This window comes from Entelurus aequoreus, linkage group LG10, assembly GCF_033978785.1.
Source record: "Entelurus aequoreus isolate RoL-2023_Sb linkage group LG10, RoL_Eaeq_v1.1, whole genome shotgun sequence".
NCBI classification, from domain to species: Eukaryota; Metazoa; Chordata; class Actinopteri; order Syngnathiformes; family Syngnathidae; genus Entelurus; species Entelurus aequoreus.
In genome coordinates, this window is record NC_084740.1 from 69529822 (window position 1) to 69548782 (window position 18961).

At 31.3% G+C, this 18961-nt stretch overlaps 1 long non-coding RNA gene across 2 annotated transcripts in view; it reads right to left on the bottom strand.

Annotated features, from left to right (window-relative positions):
* Nucleotides 1-378: 378 nt before the first annotated feature.
* LOC133658974 (uncharacterized) overlaps nt 379-18961 on the bottom strand; it is a 139648-nt gene continuing 121065 nt past the window's right edge. For both annotated transcript variants that reach the window (XR_009827578.1, XR_009827577.1), the window contains exon 6: nt 379-1414. This is a non-coding gene — a long non-coding RNA (uncharacterized LOC133658974). The remainder of the gene's footprint in view (nt 1415-18961) is intronic.

Genomic DNA, 18961 nt, shown 5'->3' on the forward strand with positions numbered 1-18961 from the left:
ATCCATGTCATAAAAATAACTACAAAATATACAAAATGTCATAAAAAATAATTACAACATATACAAAATGTCGTAAAAATAACCACAAAATACACAATATGTCATGAGAACAACTACAAAATATAAAATCATGTCATAAAATAATTACAAAATAAACAGTATGTCATAAAAATAACTACAAAATATTCAATATGTCATAAAATAACTACAAAATATACAATAATGTCGGAAAAAATACTACAAAATATACAATTATGTCATAAAAATAACTACAAAATATACAATATGTCATAAAAATAACTACAAACTGTAAAATCATGTCATAAAATAACTACAATATATACAATATGTCATAAAAATAACTACAAGATATACAATATGTCATAAAAATAACTAAAAAAATCTAATTATGTAATAAAAAAAAAAGTTTATCATGTCATACAAAAATAACCAAAATAAATCTAATTATTTCGTTTTTAAAAAATTACAAAAAACATCAGACATGTTATTAAAAATAACAAAAAAATATATAACTATCTAAATCCAAAATTAAAAATGGTAATCATGCCAAACAAAAATACTACAAAATAAACGCATGTCGTAAACTAATAACCCCAAAAAGTCAAAAGAAAATTTAAGCCGGTCGTACAAAAATAACAAAACAATCAAAATTTGCAACACAAGAATAACTACAAAATAAATGCAATGCACAACATCGGAAATTGGAAAAACGTTTTGTTTTACTTTTTTGTTTTGTTTCGGGTCTGGAAAAAAAAGAAAACATTGATTTATGTGGCATTTTTAGCTTTAGTTTTATTTTGAAAAGTGAATAACACACTGATTTATTATCCTTCAACTCTTAAAAGGTTAACGTCCTTGGCAGAGATTGAAGCTAATTGACCGGCGCTGGCTAGCTAGCTGCAGCTAGCTGGCTAACCTAGCGTCAGCGTCGGTCCAGATGTTCATCCAGGCTGACATGTGTAGCAGCTGCTCATCTGGAGGACGACCAATCAGGGCTCCCGAATGAAGCAAACTGTCCATAACCGCACTGACGCGAGTTCGAATCCCTAATGAGCCCCGCCGACGGGACCGCGCTTTTTTTCCGGGTGAGCGGACGCTAGCGGGCGAGGCTAATGGAAGATGGCCGATGCTGATCAGGTCCTAAAAGAAGCCAGATGCAAGACTCTGACACCCAAATAGATTGTGCCGACTCGGCGCTAATCAAGTGAGGCGCAGAAGGGATTGTTCCTGGTAGAATGTGAAGCCAGACTCAAACAAGTCCATCATGTTCCTGGTAGAATGTGAAGCCAGACTCAAAGAAGTCCATCATGTCATCCATCTGGAAGACATCGCCTGCTCTCTGGGCCGTGGAAGCCAGCGGCTCCATTAGAGACTTGCTTCATTCCAGCACATCCTGCACAAACACGGAGACCTGATCATCATCCACTTTTTATACCTTTTTAAGACCTTTTTAAGACCTTTTTAGACCTTTTATACCTTTTTAAACATTGTTATACCTTTTATACCTTTTTAGACCTTTTATACCTTTTTAAACATTGTTGTACCTTTTTAGACCTTTTATAACTTCTTAGACCTTTTATACCTTTTATACCTTTTTAGACCTTTTATACCTTTTTATACCTTTTTACACCTTTTATACCTTTTATACCTTTATACCTTTTTAGACCTTTTATACCTTTTATACCTTTTTAGACCTTTTATACCTTTTTAAACATTGTTGTACCTTTTTAGACCTTTTATAACTTCTTAGACCTTTTATACCTTTTTAGACCTTTTATACCTTTTTAGACCTTTTATACCTTTTTATACCTTTTTACACCTTTTATACCTTTTATACCTTTATACCTTTTTAGACCTTTTTTACCTTTTATACCTTTTTATACCTTCTTAGACCTTTTATACCTTTTTATACATTTTTAGACCTTTCCTTTCCTTTTATACCTTTTTAGACCTTTTATACCTTTTTAGACCTTTCCTTTCCTTTTATACCTTTTTATACCTTTTATACCTTCTTAGACCTTTTATACCTTTTTAGACCTTTTATACCTTGTATACATTGTATACCTTTTTATACCTTTCTTTTCCTTTTATACCTTTTTAGACCTTTTTAGACCTTTTATACCTTTTATACCTTTTTAGACCTTTTTAGACCTTTTATACCTTTCCTTTCCTTTTATACCTTTTTATACCTTTTTAGACCTTTTATACCTTCTTAGACCTTTTATACCTTTTTATACTTTTTATACCTTTTATACCTTTTTAGACCTTTCCTTTTGTACCTTTTATACCCTTTTAGACTTTTTATACCTTTTTAGAGCTTTTATACCTTTTTATACATTTTATACATTTTTAGACCTTTTATACCTTTTTATACCTTTTATGCCTTTTTAGACCTTTTATACCTTTTTAGACCTTTTATACTTTTTTAGACCTTTCCTTTGCCAGCCACTGGAAACACATCCTCACTTCCTTTGTGCGCCGCGCTGAAGGAAGCTAGCACACCACTTTTAGCACCGCTACACCCCACTTGCACCGCTAGCCTGGTCTAGCTAACAACGCTATGTTAGGCGCTAGCTCTTTACTGGCAACTAACAATCAGGAAGTGGCGTCTTGCTATTCATGCTAGTTATACTAGTCATGCTAGTGTTGCTAGTTGTACTAGTCATGCTAGTCTGGCTAGTTGTAGTAGTCATACTAGTCATACTGGTCTTGCTAATCATGTTAGTCATGCTAATCTTGCTAGTCTGGCTAGTGGTACTAATCTTGCTAGTCATGCTAATATTACTAGTCTTGTTAGTCCTGCTTATCGTGCTAGTCATGCTCGTCTTGCTAATCTTGGTAATCATGATAGTCATGATAATCTTGCTACTCTTGCTAGTCATACGAGTCACGCTAATCTTGCTAGTCATGCTAGTCTTGCTAATCGTTCTAGTCTTGCAAGTCATGCTAGTTGTACTAGTCATGCTATTCTCGCTGGCCATGCTAATTTTTCTAGTCTTGCTAGTTTTGCTAGTCAGGCTAGTCTAGCTAAGTTGGCTAGTCTTACTAATCTTGCTACTCTTGCTAGTCATGCTAATCTTGCTAGTCATGCCAATATTGCTAGTCATATTACTCTTGCTAGTCATGCTAATCTTGCTAGTCATGCTAGTCTTGCTACTCTTGCTAGTCATGCTAATCTTGCTAGTCATGCTAGTCTTGCTAATCTTGCTAGTTGTGTTGGCATGCTAGTTTTGCTAGTCAAGCTAATCACGCTAGTTTGACTAGTCTTGCCAATCTTGCTAGTCATGCTCGTCTTGCTTATCTTGGTAATCATGCTAGTCATGATAATCTTGCTAGTCATGCAAGTCTTGCTAATCTTGCTAGTCCGGCTACTCTTGCTAGTCATACAAGTCACACTAATCTTACTAGTCATGCTAATCGTGCTAGTCTTTCAAGTCATGCTAGTTGTACTAGTCATGCTATTCTTGCTGGCCATGCTAATCTTGCTAGTTTTGCTAGTCAGGCTAGTCTAGCTAATTTGGCTAGTCTTGCTAATCTTGCTAGTCATGCTAGTCTTGCCACTCTTGCTGGTCATGCTACTCTTGCTAGTCATGCTAATTTTGCTAGTCATGCTTCTCTTGCTAGTCATGCTAATCTTGCTAGTCATGCTAGTCTTGCTACTCTTTCTAGTCATGCTGGTCACGCTAATCTTGCTAGTATTGCTAATCTTGCAAGTCATGCTAGTTGTAGTAGTCATGCTATTCTTGCTGCCCATGCTAATCTTGCTAGTCATGCTAGTTTTGCTAGTCAGGTTAGTCTAGCTAATCTGGCTAGTCTTGCTAATCTTGCTAGTCATGCTAATCTTGCTCGTCATGCTAGTCATGCTAGTGTGAGGTGTGTGTTGTAGAGGACATCCTGACAGTTCCAACACTGCAACAACACGACACCTTAGCAAGACACCAAATGTCACCTGAAAGTTCTAGTCAGGTCCTTCTCACAAAGATTTGCACTTATAGTTATGACCTCTGTAAAGGTCGTTAATTTCTATCACATAGCTCGAATACTTTTAATGTTATTTTCAAATTACATCATTTCATTTTTGTGTTACTTTTGTGCCACATGATGAGAACGCTTTGTCATTTTTCAAATACATGATTAGATTTTTTTTTGTACGTCATGATTATAATTGTTTTTCATTTTAAATGACATAATTCGATTTTTTTAATTATTGTGTGTCATGATTATAGATGTCGGTTATTTTTGTATGACATGATTAAAGGTTTGTAGTTATTTTTAAGACATGATTGTACTAGTTGTAGTATTTATGTCATAATTACTACGATATTTGTATTTTGAAGGACGTTGTTTTTGGAGTATTATGTTGGTGAGACGTGAGAGGAGGTCATGGAGCAGATCAAGATAAAAAAGGTGAGCAGCGAGAGTCATGTGACTTCTCTTCTTGGACGTGAGCTTCCTGTTGCGCGCCAACAGGAAGTGGTGCTGCCATGTCTCCTTTCCCCCACCATCCCTCAGCCCGGCGGGAGGACCGCCCGGGGGCTGGGCCTCCTCCACCGGAGCGCGAGGTGCCGGCTCCAATCTCCTCGGTGCCGCCTCAGCGGGCCCTTGTTGGGGGAGCATGGGGGGAGGGGGGCTAAGTGGTTCTCATGGACCAAGTCCAGTTTTCACTTTCACTTTGCGTGTTTATTGATCGTCATGACAGCACAAATAGGAGGAAAATAATTATCTAAATGTCATAATTAAATTTTTGTTATTTTTGTATGACATCATTACATTTTTGTTATTTTTGTATGACATAATTACATTTTTGTTATTTTTATACGACAAAAATACATTTTTTGTAATTTTTGTATGACATAATAAAATTTTTGGGAATTTTCATATGACATAATACATTTTTTTGTCATTTTTGTACGACATAATACCATTTTTGTTATTTTTGAATGACATAATTACATTTGTGTTACTTTTGTATGACATAATTACATTTGTGTTATTTTTGTATGACATACTTACATTTTTGTTATTTTTGTACGACATACTTACATTTTTGTTGTTTTTGTATAACAAACACATTTTTGTTATTGTTGTATGACATAATTACATTTTTGTTGTTTTTATACGACAATCACATTTTTGTTATTTTTGTAAAACATAATTACATTTTTGGAATTTTCGTATGACATAATTACATTTGTTATCATTTTTTGTATGACACAATCAAATGTGTTGTTATTTTTCTAAGACAATTACATTTTTGTCATTTTTGTATGACATTAAAACATTTTTTGTAATTTCTGTATGACATAATTAAATTTTTTGCAATTTTTATATGACATAATTAAATTTTTTGTCATTTTTGTACGACATAATTATATTTTTGTTGTTTTTGAATGACATAATTACATTTGTGTTATTTTTGTATGACATGATTACATTTTTGTTATTTTTGTACGACATAATTACATTTTTGTTATTTTTGTTGACATACTTACATTTTTGTTGTTTTTGTATAACCATTAAATTTTTCTTATTTTTGTATGACATAATTACATTTTTGTTGTTTTTGTACAACAATCACATTTTTGTTATTTTTGTACAACATAATTACATTTTTGTAATTTTCGTACGACATAATTACATTTGTTGTTATTTTTGTATGACATAATCAAATGTGTTGTTATTTTTGTATGACAATTAAATTTTTGTTATTTTTGTACGACATAAATAATTTTTTGTAAATTTTTGTATGACATAATTAAATTTTGGGGAATTTTTATATGACATAATTAAATTTTTTGTCATTTTTGTACGACATAATTATATTTTTGTTGTTTTTGAATGACATAATTACATTTTTGTTACTTTTGTATGACATAATTAAATGTTTTGTTATTTTTGTACGACATAATTACATTTTTGTTATTTTTGTATGACATAATGAAATTTTTGTTGTTTTTGTATAAAAATTTAATTTTTGTTATTTTTGTATGACATAATTACATTTTTGTTATTTTTGAATGACATAATAATTTTTTGTTATTTTTGTACAACATATACATTTTTTGTTATTTTTCTACGACAATTAAATTTTTGTTATTTTTTGTATGACATAATTAAAGTTGTTGTTATTTTTGTATGACAATTAAATTTTTGTTATTTTTGTACAACATAATTACATTTTTGGTAATTTTTGTACGACATAATTACATTTTTTTAAATTTTTGTACGACAATTACATTTTTTGTTATTTTTGTACAACATAATTATATTTGTGTTATTTTTGAATGACATAATTTTTTTTGTACGACATAATTACATTTTTATTGTTTGTGTATGGCATAATTGTATTTTTTGACAACATACTTATTGGTTTTATGTGACATATTTTTATATCTTATATTGTTTTTACCGTATTTCTTTGATGACGTCATTTTTTTGAACTAGAATGTGCAATTCCAGTAGGAATTGCGTGTGAATGCTCTACGTGTGCAAGCCGCCAAACCTCCGATAAGAGTAAGTGGAACTGAAATGTTTGAGTGTCCCAGGTGAGTGGAGTGAGTGGAGTGAGTGGACGGTGGATTTATTCGAATCGGCTGAGAAATGTGGAAAATTGCGCAAGTTTGAAAAATGGCTCATTCATTTTCAATGGGCAAAATGTCCCGGAAAACCGGGAATTCTGGGTAATCTGGGATATGTCATTTTTATATTTGGGGGCAACTCACGATTCCCGGTCAAGCCGAACGTTTTGATACTCGAAAGGTTCCGATGGGATGAAAAGTGTGGGCTGTGGAGCGCGCCAAAGGAATAATAGTAAGTATGTTGACAGAAAAAAGAAGAGAACAAAAAAGCTGCAGAAAGCGGCCGTGAGAAAAAAAGAAAGAAAGAAAAGAACAGTGGCTAATAATAAATACATTGTTCTTGTTACGCCTTTTTCACACTCAGACTATTGTTCTTCACACGCACACACACACTCACACACACACGCCTAGACGGGCAGCAGTAATTGGCAGGAAATTTTATGAAAATGAACTGGTAGCGCAGTTGCCAGATTTTACTGTAAAAATAACAGTGGTAGCTTTTTTCAAATCACAGTAATAAACTGTAAAAAAAAACAAAAAAAACTGTGAAATTGTATGGTAAAGTTCTGGCAATTGATCCATCAGTTTTTCTTTACCGTAAATCCATTTTTTTATTACATTAAACTGCAAAAAATGTCAACAAAAACAAGATTTCAGTTGATTTATTTTGGTATAAAAGAGGGCAGCTCAGTTGCCAGAATTTTCCGGTAAAAATTATTTTCAAATTACAGTAATTCACTGTAAAAAAAAAACACATTTCCTTTTGCAGTAAAATGATGGCGACTGATCTGCCATTTTTTTTACTGTAAAATCCACTGTAATTTTCTAATTACTGTAAAAATACACTGTAAAAAAAACAGTAAAATTGTATGGTAAAATTCTGGCAAATGATCCATCAGTTGTTGTTTTTTACCGTAAAATATACAGATTTTTGTTTTTGTTTTTTTACATTGAACTGCAAAAAAATCAGTAGATTTTACAGTATAAAAGACGGCAGCTCAGTCGCCAGAATTGTCTGGTAAAATATACAGTAATACACTGTAAAAAAAACAAACTGTAAAATTGTATGGTAAAATTCTGGCAAATGATACATCAGTTGTTGTTGTTTTTTACCGTAAAATATAGGTATTTTAGTTTTTGTTTTTTACATTGAACTGCAAAAAAATCAGTAGATTTTACAGTATAAAAGAGGGCATCTCAGTCGCCAGAATTTTCCGGAAGAATTTTACTTCAAAACTAAAACTGGTAGTTTGTGTACTGTAAAAACAAAGATTACGGTAATAAAACCTGGCAGATCAGTCGCCAGAATTTTACGGTAAAAATAATTGTCTAATTACAGTAATACACTGTAAAAAAAAAACTTGTAAAATGTCCTGGTAACATTCTGGCAATTGATCCATCAGTTGTTTTTTTACCATACAATATGCCTATTTTTACTGTAAATCTATGATCTTTGTTTTTACAGTACATTACTGTAAATGGGAAAAACAATACCAGTTTTTGTTTAGAAGTAACATTTTCTAAACAGAGCTTGCATTTTTTAACCGTAAAATCTAAGATTTTTTCTTTTACGGTTTACTGTAAACAAAAAAACAAACAAAAAAAAAAAAAACCAGCAGATTTTACAGTAAAAAAAAATGGCAGAAGAGTTGCCAAAATTGTCGGTTAAAAATGATATGGTATTGATTTTGAAATGACAGTAATTCACTGTAAAAAGCACAGCACATTTTGCAGTAAAATTTTAGCAACGGATCTGCCATTTTTTTTACTGTAAAATCTACTGTTTTTAATTATGTTTTTTACAGTAAACTAAAAAAAATTGCGTAGATTTACAGTAAAAAAAATGCTAGCTCATTTGCAAGAATTTTACTTCAAAACTAAAACTGGTAGTTTTCCATTTTACAGTAATTTACTGTAAAAACAAAGATCGTAGATTTACGGTAATAAAACCTGGCAGATCAGTCGCCAGAATTTTACGGTAAAAATAATTGTCTTTTTACAGTAATACGCTGTAAAGAAAACCTTGTAAAATTTTATGGTAACATTCTGGCAATTGATCCATCAGTTGTTGTTTTTTTTACCATAAAACATGCCTATATTTACCGTAAATTTACGATCTTTGTTTTCTGACCTCGTATTTTTTAACCGTAAAATCTAAGATTTTTTTCTTTTACAGTTTTACTGTAAACAACAAAACAAAAAAACAGTAGATTTTACAGTTAAAAAAAAAAAAAGGCAGATCAGTCGCCAAAATTGTCGGTTAAAAATAACATGGTATTGATTTTGAAATTACAGTAATTCACTGTAAAAAGCACAGCACATTTTGCAGTAAAATTTTAATAACGGATCTGCCATTTTTTTTTACTGTAAAATCTACTGTTTTTAGTTTTGTTTTTTACAGTAAACTAAAAAAAATTGCGTAGATTTACAGTAAAAAAAAATGCTAGCTCAGTTGCAAGAATTTTACTTCAAAACTAAAACTGGTAGTTTTCCATTTTACAGTAATGTACTGTAAAAACAAAGATCGTAGATTTACGGTAATAAAACCTGGCAGATCAGTCGCCAGAATTTTACGGTAAAAATAACTGTCTAATTACAGTAATACACTGTAAAAAAAAAACTTGTAATGGTAACATTCTGGCAATTTATCCATCAGTTGTTTGTTTTTTACCATAAAATATGCCTATTTTTACTGTAAATCTACGATATTTGTTTTTACAGTAAATTACTGTAAATGTGAAAAACAATACCAGTTTTCGTTTAGAAGTAAAGATTTTTAAACAGAGCTGGCATTTTTTTAACCGTAAAATCTAATATTTTTTCTTTTACAGTTTACTGTAAACAAAAAAACAAAAAAAAACAGAAGATTTTACAGTAAAAAAAAATGGCAGATCAGTTGCCAAAATTTTCGGTTAAAAATTATAAGATATTGATTTTCAAATTACAGTAATTCACTGTAAAAAGCACAGCACATTTTTCAGTAAAATTTTAGCGACGGATCTGCCATTTTTTTTTTACTGTAAAATCTACTGTTTTTTGTTTTCTTTTTTACAGTAAACTGTAAAAAAAATTGCGTGGATATACAAAAAATTTTAAAAAAAAGCGAGCTCAGTTGCAAGACTTTTACATTAAAACGAAAATTTGCACTGTTTTTCCTTTTACAGTAATGTACTGTAAAAACAAAGATCGTAAATTTACGGTAATAAAACCTGGCAGCTCAGAGTTTACAGTAAAAATAACAATGGTACAAATTTTCCGTTTACAGTAATTGGCTGTTGAAAAAAAAAAAAAAAAAAAAGAATAGGTGTGCTTCCCCGCTAAGGAAGACGACAAGAGTGAGTCGGGACTTGAGGACTTTAAAAGATGTTGGCTTGCATTGAACGCGTCTAAAGAGGCTTTTATTTTGAAGGCCACGAGAGCAGGTCCTGACTCCCAGATGCTCCCAGAAGGACAACAAGGCGGATGTTTCCTGTCGGGGGATGACAGCAGATGAAAGAATCATCTGCTGCCCAAAAGCTGCTCCCAGACCCGTCTATGCGTCTGCGGCTTCCTCGTTTTCACACGCCGCGCGTCGGGCGGAGCGCGTGCGCGGCAGATGGCGTTGGCGTGTCGGCGAGGAGCGAGCGCGCGTGGCTTTTGATGGCGAACAAAGGCGGCGACAAAGGACACACGGCTTCCTTCCGCCCCTAAAAAACATCATCGGCCATGATGGATGGCGCCGCCGCCAACGCTGCGGGCGTCCGTCCGAGAGAAGAACAACGCTTAAGGCGACAGCTGATGAATTACGTCGTGTGTACTTTGTGTGTACTTTTCATGTACATTGTGTGTACTCTGTGTGCACGTGTTGTTGCAGCACTTCCTGCAACATGCTGCTGACGGTCGGCGTGACTTTGTACTCTTTGTACAGTCTCACCACGCTCTGGCGAAAGACTTTCCCTGATTACATGGCAACAGCTGTTTCTAAGGGACGGGGGTCGTAAACAGCCATCGCCTTTGATTACAACAGTTCAAAGAAAAGGTCGTAAACAGTTCAAAGGTCCTGCTTCCTCTTCGCTTTGTAGATCTCGGGTCAAGACGATATCTTTCTGTTGATTACAATGCATGAAAGAAACAGAACACCTTCATGTTGCTTCCCATCCTACACAGTGGAGTTTTACACGCCTTCTGCTTGGTAGGATTAAAGACAGCTTTTGTCTGCTCGCCGGGAACTCATTGAAACACAAAGTTTTGTGATAACTTAGATACAATTGTTCTGACACCTAGCCTGCTAGGTAGCCTCTTAGTTAACATGTTAGCTAGCCCGCTAGCTCGTAAGTCATAATTATTAGACATCATTTTATCTCATAATTGACTTTTTATCTCATTATTATGACGGACCATATAAATGATGTGGTGGGCCATATACAATTAAATGGTATACCATATAAAATGATGTGGCGGGTTATATAAAACGATGTGGTGGACCACATAAAATGATGTGGTGGGCCATGTTAAATGAAATGGTAAACCATAAACAATGATGTGGTATACCTTATAAAATGATGTGGTATACCATATAAAATGAAATGGTATACCATGTAAAATGAAATGGTATCCCATTTAAAATGATGTGGTATACCTTATAAAATGATGTGGTAGAACATATAAAATGATGTGGTATACCATATAAAATGAAATGGTATACAATATAAAATTAAATGGTATACCATATAAAATGATGTGGTAGAACATATAAAATGATGTGGTATACCATATAAAATGAAATGGTATATGATATGAAATGAAATGGTATACCATATAAAATGATGTGGCATACCTTATAAAATGATGTGGTATACCTTATAAAATGATGTGGTAGAACATACAAAATTATGTGGTATACCATATAAAATGAAATGGTATACCATATAAAATGAAATGGTATACCATATAAAATGATGTGGTGGGCCATGTTAAATGAAATGGTAAACCATAAAAAAATGATGTGGTATACCTTATAAAATGATGTGGTAGAACATATAAAATTATGTGGTATACCATATAAAATGAAACGGTATACCATATAAAATGAAATGGTATACCATATAAAATGATGTGGTAGAACATATCAAATGAAATGGTATACCATATAAAATGATGTGGTATACCTTATAAAATGGTGTGGGAGAAAATATACAATGATGTCGTACACCATATAAAATGAAATGGTTTACCATATAAAATGAAATGGTATACCATATAAAATGATGTGGGAGGCTATATAAAATGAAATGGTATACTATCCATCCATTTTCTGCCGCTCATCCCGTTCGGGGTCGCGGGGGGTGCTGGAGCCTATCTCAGCTGCATTCGGGCGGAAGGCGGGGTACACCCTGGACAAGTCGCCACCTCATCGCAGGGACAACACAGATAGACAGACAACATTCACACACTAGGGACCATTTAGTGTTGCCAATCAGCCTATCCCCAGGTGCATGTCTTTGGAGGTGGGAGGAAGCCGGAGTATAAAATGAAATGGTATAGCCAGAGACGACTTTTTATCTGCGCTCATCGGGTGTGATCAAGTTCTCTTGTACGCCAAACTGTTTCCACTGAGGGCCCGCACACTAAAACATCCACGCAGGCAGGGGCCATTTTGATATTTTGCATGATTAGAGTCAACATTGCAACTTTTTCTTGTTATTTTTCACTTGTTTGCTCTTTTGTTACACTTGTTCGTGATATTTTGCTGTTATAGTATTTTTAGAATGTGCAGCGGGCCCCAAATGGCCCCCGGGGCCGCACTTTGACACCTTTGCATAAGTATTGGTGTCATATGAATTTTTATCGCACATCACTGCCTTTTGGCATGTCAAGAACACAAGATTAAAATATTAAATAAAATGATTATAATATTAATAATAATAAAACATATTAAAAATGAAAAAAGTAAGACAAAGAACAAAAAACATGAAATATTATGAAAAGACATTTGAACAAAAATGGAATCAAAAAATAGTATAAAATAATATATATATATAATTATATTGAAATAAATATATATGAAAATAATGGTAAAAATAAGACATTTTAACAAAAATAGAATAAAAAAAATAGCATAAAATAGTATATATATGAATATATTTAAATAAATATATATGAAAATAATGGTAAAAATAAGACATTTTAACAAAACTAGAATAAAAAAATAGCAAAAAATAATATATATATGAATATATTAAAATAAATATATATGAAAATAATGGTAAAAATAAAATGCATTTTAACACAAATAGAATAAAAAAACAGCATAAAATAATATATATATGAATATGTTTAAATATACAGTATATGAAAATAATGGTAAAGATAAGACATGTTTAAATAAGAATAGAAAAAATGCAAAAATTATTATAATATTAATAATAATAAAACATATTTTACAAATAAAAAAAGTAAGACAAAGAACAAAAAACATGAAATATTATGAAAAGACATTTTAACAAAAATAGAATTAAAAAAATAGTATAAGATAATATATATATATAAATACATTGAAATAAATATATATGAAAATAATGGTAAAAATAAGACATTTTAACAAAAATAGAATAAAAAAATAGTATAAGATAATATATGTATATAAATATATTGAAATAAATATATATGAAAATAATGGTAAAAATAAGACATTTGAGCAAAAATAGAATAAAAAATAGCATAAAATTATGTATATATGAATATATTTAAATAAATATATATGAAAATAATGGTAAAAATAAAAGGTATTTTAACAAAACTAGAATTAAAAAATAGCATAAAATAATATATATATATATATGAATATATTTAAAAAAATATATATGAAAATAATGGTAAAAATAATACATTTGAACAAAAATAGAATAAAAATAGCATAAAATAATATATATGTGAATATATTTAAATGAATATATATAAATAAATAAATAAATGATAAATGGGTTATACTTGTATAGCGCTTTTCTACCTTCAAGGTACTCAAAGCGCTTTGACAGTATTTCCACATTCACCCATTCACACACACACTGGCGCTAACCAGCACCCATAAGGAGCAAGGGTGAAGTGTCTTGCCCAAGGACACAACGGACGTGACTAGGATGGTAGAAGGTGGGGATTGAACGCCAGTAACCAGCAACCCTCCGATTGCTGGCATGACCACTCTACCAACTTCGCCACGCCGTCCCCATATGAAAATAATGAAAATAATGGTATAATATATGAAAATAATATAATATTAATCAATTATAATAAAATAATAAAATAAAATATATATAATAAATATAATAAATAATAATATAATATAAATAATATAATAAATAATAAAATAATATGATAATATTAATAATATGAAAATAATGGTAAAAATAAAAGCCATTAACAAAACTAGAATAAAAAAAATAGCATAAAATAATATATATATGAATATATTGAAATAAATATATATGAAAATAATAGTAAAAATAAAAGACATTTTAACGAAAATAGAATAAAAAAATAGCATAAAATAATATATATATGAATATATTGAAATAAATATATATGAAAATAATCGTAAAAATAAGACATTTTAACAAAAATAGAATAAAAAATAGCATAAAATAATATATATATATATATATATATATATATATATATATATATATATATATATATATATATATATATATATATATATATATATATATATATACATATATATATATATATATATATATATATATATATATATTTAAATAAATATATATGAAAATAATGGTAAAAATAAAAGAGATTTTTAAATAAAAATAGAAAAAATGTAAAAATAATAGTAATAAAAAATAAACAAGACGACTAACGGACATGTTCAGGGTCGCAGCAAAAGCCCGTGAGGAGGACCGACGGCGTGCGCGAACACGATCACGTCTACGTTCCTGGGACTGGACTTTCCATGCTTGTCTCGCGTCACACCAAGGTGCTGAGTGACGGCCATTCGAGACGACTGAAGTCCAAGTCCGAGGGAAGAGGAGTTCCTCGGGGACTGTTCAGCAGGAAGCCACAAAGCCTTGCAAAGGATTACTGCTGATCCTCCGCTGAGCTGACAGAGAAATGTTTTTCTTTTCAACCAAAAAAAAAAAAATCCCCAGACTGGTATTTGGACCGAGATTCCTTTCAGTCCGAGGAATGTACGCGGCGCGGGCAGTGTGGCGAGGACGCGTCTTCCAGTCCGACACGCGTACGGCGAGGCCAGCTTTGAAAGTGAAACGTAGAAACGCTCCCAAGAAAAATGATATTCTCCTCCTTACGAGGCCCCCCCGTTCTGTTTTTAACGCTAAACAGGTCCAGGCGCCTGCTGTGTCGCCTAAACACGCGCACCCTTGGGTCTCAGCAGGGGGTCAGCGGGCTGTAGTGACAGCGAGTGACCACTGTCCACTTGACTTGATGTTGGTTGCCTACAGCCATGCATGTTTGTACACCAGTCAAAGGTTATTGATTATACAAGAACAGTAAATCAATCATTATATATCATAGCTGGAAAATTCCTGCAAAACCTTTGAAGGGCCTGCTATCTGTGCTGTAAACTTCTGTCCGAAAGTTCAAGTTTCTGCTCAGCCGCTCCCAGTCTGTGGAACGCTTTACCTGACCACCTGAGGGCACCACAGACTGTGGATGATTTTAAAAAAGGCTTAAAAACCCTTCTTTTTAAAAAAGCCTTTTGTATGCATACTAGTTTTAGCTATTTGGCTGTTCTAGTTTTTAATCTTTATTTACTTTTTATTATCTTTTAATTAGTTTACATTTTTTATTAAAAAAATGTTTTAATACACTGTAGCACTTTGAGGTTGTTTACTCAATGTAAAGGGCTTTTTTTTTTTTTTTACAAATTAAATCTATTATTATTATTAAAACCTAAAGAAAAAATTGTGTGTTTATGTTTGCAAGATAACATGCTAACATTAGTATTCCATCAAGGGAACAGTTAGCATACTTGCAAGACGGCGCCAAGTATCAAAATCCAAGATTTCGAGGTTTAAACATAAATATTTAGCAGAACATGTTAGCATGCCAACAAGGGAACAGTTAGAATAGTTGAAAGATGGTGCTGCGTGTCAAAATCCAAGAGTGTGAGGTTGAAACACATATATTTAGCAGAAAATGTTAGCTTGCCATCAGGGGAACAGTTAGCATACTTGCAAGATGGCGCCAAGTATCAAAATCCCAGATTTTGAGGTGGACACATGTATATTTAGCAGAACATGTTAGCATGCTAACATTAGCATGCTAACAAAGGAACAGTTTGCATATTTTTAAGATGGCACCAAGTATCAAAATCAAAGATTTCGAGGTTGAAACATATATATTTAGCAGAAAATGTTAGCATGCCAACAAGGGAACAGTTAGCATACTTGAAAGATGGTGCCACGTATCAAAATCAAAGTGTTATGTTGAAACATATATATCTAGCAGAAAATGTTAAAATGCTAATGTTAGCATGTCAACAAGGGAACAGTTAGCATACTTGAAAAATGGTGCCATGTATCAAAATCCAATTATTTGAGGTTGAAACATATATATTCAGCGGAAAATGGAACATGGGAACAGTTAGCATACTCGAATGATGGCGCCAAGTATCAAAATCCAAGATTTGGAGGTTTAAACATAAATATTTAGCAGAAAATGTTATCAGTAAATGTTAGCATGCTAACATTAGCACGCCAACAAGGGAACAGTTAACATACTTGCAAGATGGCGCCGAGTATCAAAATCCAAGATTTCGAGGTTTAAACATAAATATTTAGCAGAAAATGTTAGCATGCTAACAAGGGAACAGTTAGAATAGTTGAAAGATGGCGCCAAGTATCAAATTCCAAGAGTTTGAGGTTGAAACATATATATTTAGCAGAAAATGTTAGCATGCTAACGTTAGCATGCCAACAAGGAAACAGCTAGCATACTTGAAAGATAGCGCCAAGTATCCAAACCCAAGAGTTTGATGTTTAACATACATATAAAGCAGAAAATGTTATCGGAAATATTAGCGTGCTAACGTTAGCATGCCAACGAGGGAAAATCCATATTCTTGAGGATCAAATGCATAAAATTCGCAAAAATGCTAGCATAAAACGTTATCATAGGGTTAGGGTGTGTATTTATATTTTTTACATAATTTTTATTCTTTCAATTAAAAATATATAAAATATATATGTATACATATTTATAATATAAACTTTTTTATTTCATAATTGTTGATATAGTTAAAGTTTAAAACAACATATATTTTACATTTATTTTCAATATGTATTGGTTATTTATTTATTATTATTGTTGTATCAAATTGTTTTTAGTATCATGAACATTTAATTAAATATATTTTATAATTCCTATTATAATATACTTTAATAAACCTACAATTATGTAACTATAATTCCAAATATTTTAATGTAAATTTCATTATTATTATTATTATTATTATTAAAATAATATTTTTATTTCATAGTAATTATATAATATACAATAATAGTTAAAAATAAAAAATAAAATAAAAAAAAACGTTTTATTGATATATTGGTTATTTATGTTTAAAATATTTTTCAATTATCATTATTTTTCAATACAAAGAAGTAAACATTTATTTAAATATTTTTCATAATATACTTCAATAAATATACGATTTTATATAATATAAGAAATAATTAACTAATAATATATTATACATATTAATATTTTTGTGATATGATTATAAAATATATATTTTATATTCCATTCAAATGTATATTATTTTATGTGTATTATGTATATATTTTTTTACATTATTATTATTCTTTAAATTAAAAAGTAAAAAATACATCTAAAGTATATACTTTTTTTTACATTATGATATCTTGTAATATACTTAGTGTGTAATAAATAGTTTGCCTATATTTTCAGACTTTATTGACACGCTGTATAGAGTTTATGTCAGTTTAAAAAAAAACAATCAATCAAATGTGATTCATATGGTCGTTAATATAAAGTGTCCCAAAGGACTTTTTTCTGACACACGAATGTGTTTAATATTATTTTTGGAAGCATAAAATACGGAGCAGAATGTTGACTTTTATGTTTTGATATAAATGGGGGTTGTTCCCACAATGAGTCACACTGCTGGCTGCGGGACTCCACTTTTATATTCTATCCTTGAAACCCATCCTCTCATTTCAGCTTCGGATGTTTTCCGCTTTGTGAACGTATAAAAAAAAAACCAAAATGAGATTTAATGTTCAAAGAGATCCATTAAAATGACATCTGCTTCAATCTGTTGCGTTCAACTTTTAACTTCACTCTTACGATGTCAAATAGGACGTTGGATGTAATTATTACCTTTCCTCATGAAACCAAAAACCAAAAGCCATGATTTTTATGTTTAAATGGCTAAAATTAGCAAAAATGTTAGCATATTAGCACGCTAAAGTTAGCATGATAACAAAGAAAAAGGTAGCATACCTCGAATAAGGTGGCAAGTAACAAAATTCACGATTTTTGGGTTGAAATTAATACTATTAGCTAAAATGCTAGCAAAAAATGTTAGGATGCTAACATTAGCATGATAACATACTTGTAATATGGTGGCAAGTGTGAAAAGCCATGAATTTTTAGGCTAAATGGATAAAATTTGCTAAAATATTAAGAATGCTAAAGTACATAGTTGTAATTTTTTTTAACGTATTTCTACTCTTTTTTTCTGTATTAGTACGTATTTACATAATTTTTTTACTCTTTTGTTTCATATTAGTACATAGTTGTATTTTTTTACTCTTTTTTTCCCCCCGTGTCTGCACGTAGTTGTATTTCTTTTTGACATATTACTACATTAACGTTTTTTTACATTGTTTTTTTCATATTAGTACGTTGTTGTATTTTTTGACTCTTTTTTTCTGTAATGATAATGATAACATCGGAAAAGTTGGCATACCTCTAATATGGTGGCAGGCAATCAAAAGCCATGACTTTTAGATTTAAATGGATAAAATGAGCTAAAATGTTAGTGTAAAATATAAGCATGCTAACATAAGCATGATAACATAGGAAAAGTGAACATACTTTTAATATGGTGGCAAGTATCAAAAGCCATGATTCTGAGGTTAAAATGGCTAAAAATAGCTAAAATGCTGATATAAATGTTATCACGCTAATGTTAGCATGATAACAAAGGAAATGTGAACATACTTTTAATATTATGACAAGTATGAAAAGCCATGGTTAAATGGATAAAATTAACTAAAATATTAAGAATGCTAAAGTTACCATGATAACATAGGAAACGTTAGCATACTTTTAATATGATGGCAAGTATCAACAGATATCATTTTGAGGTTTAAATGAAT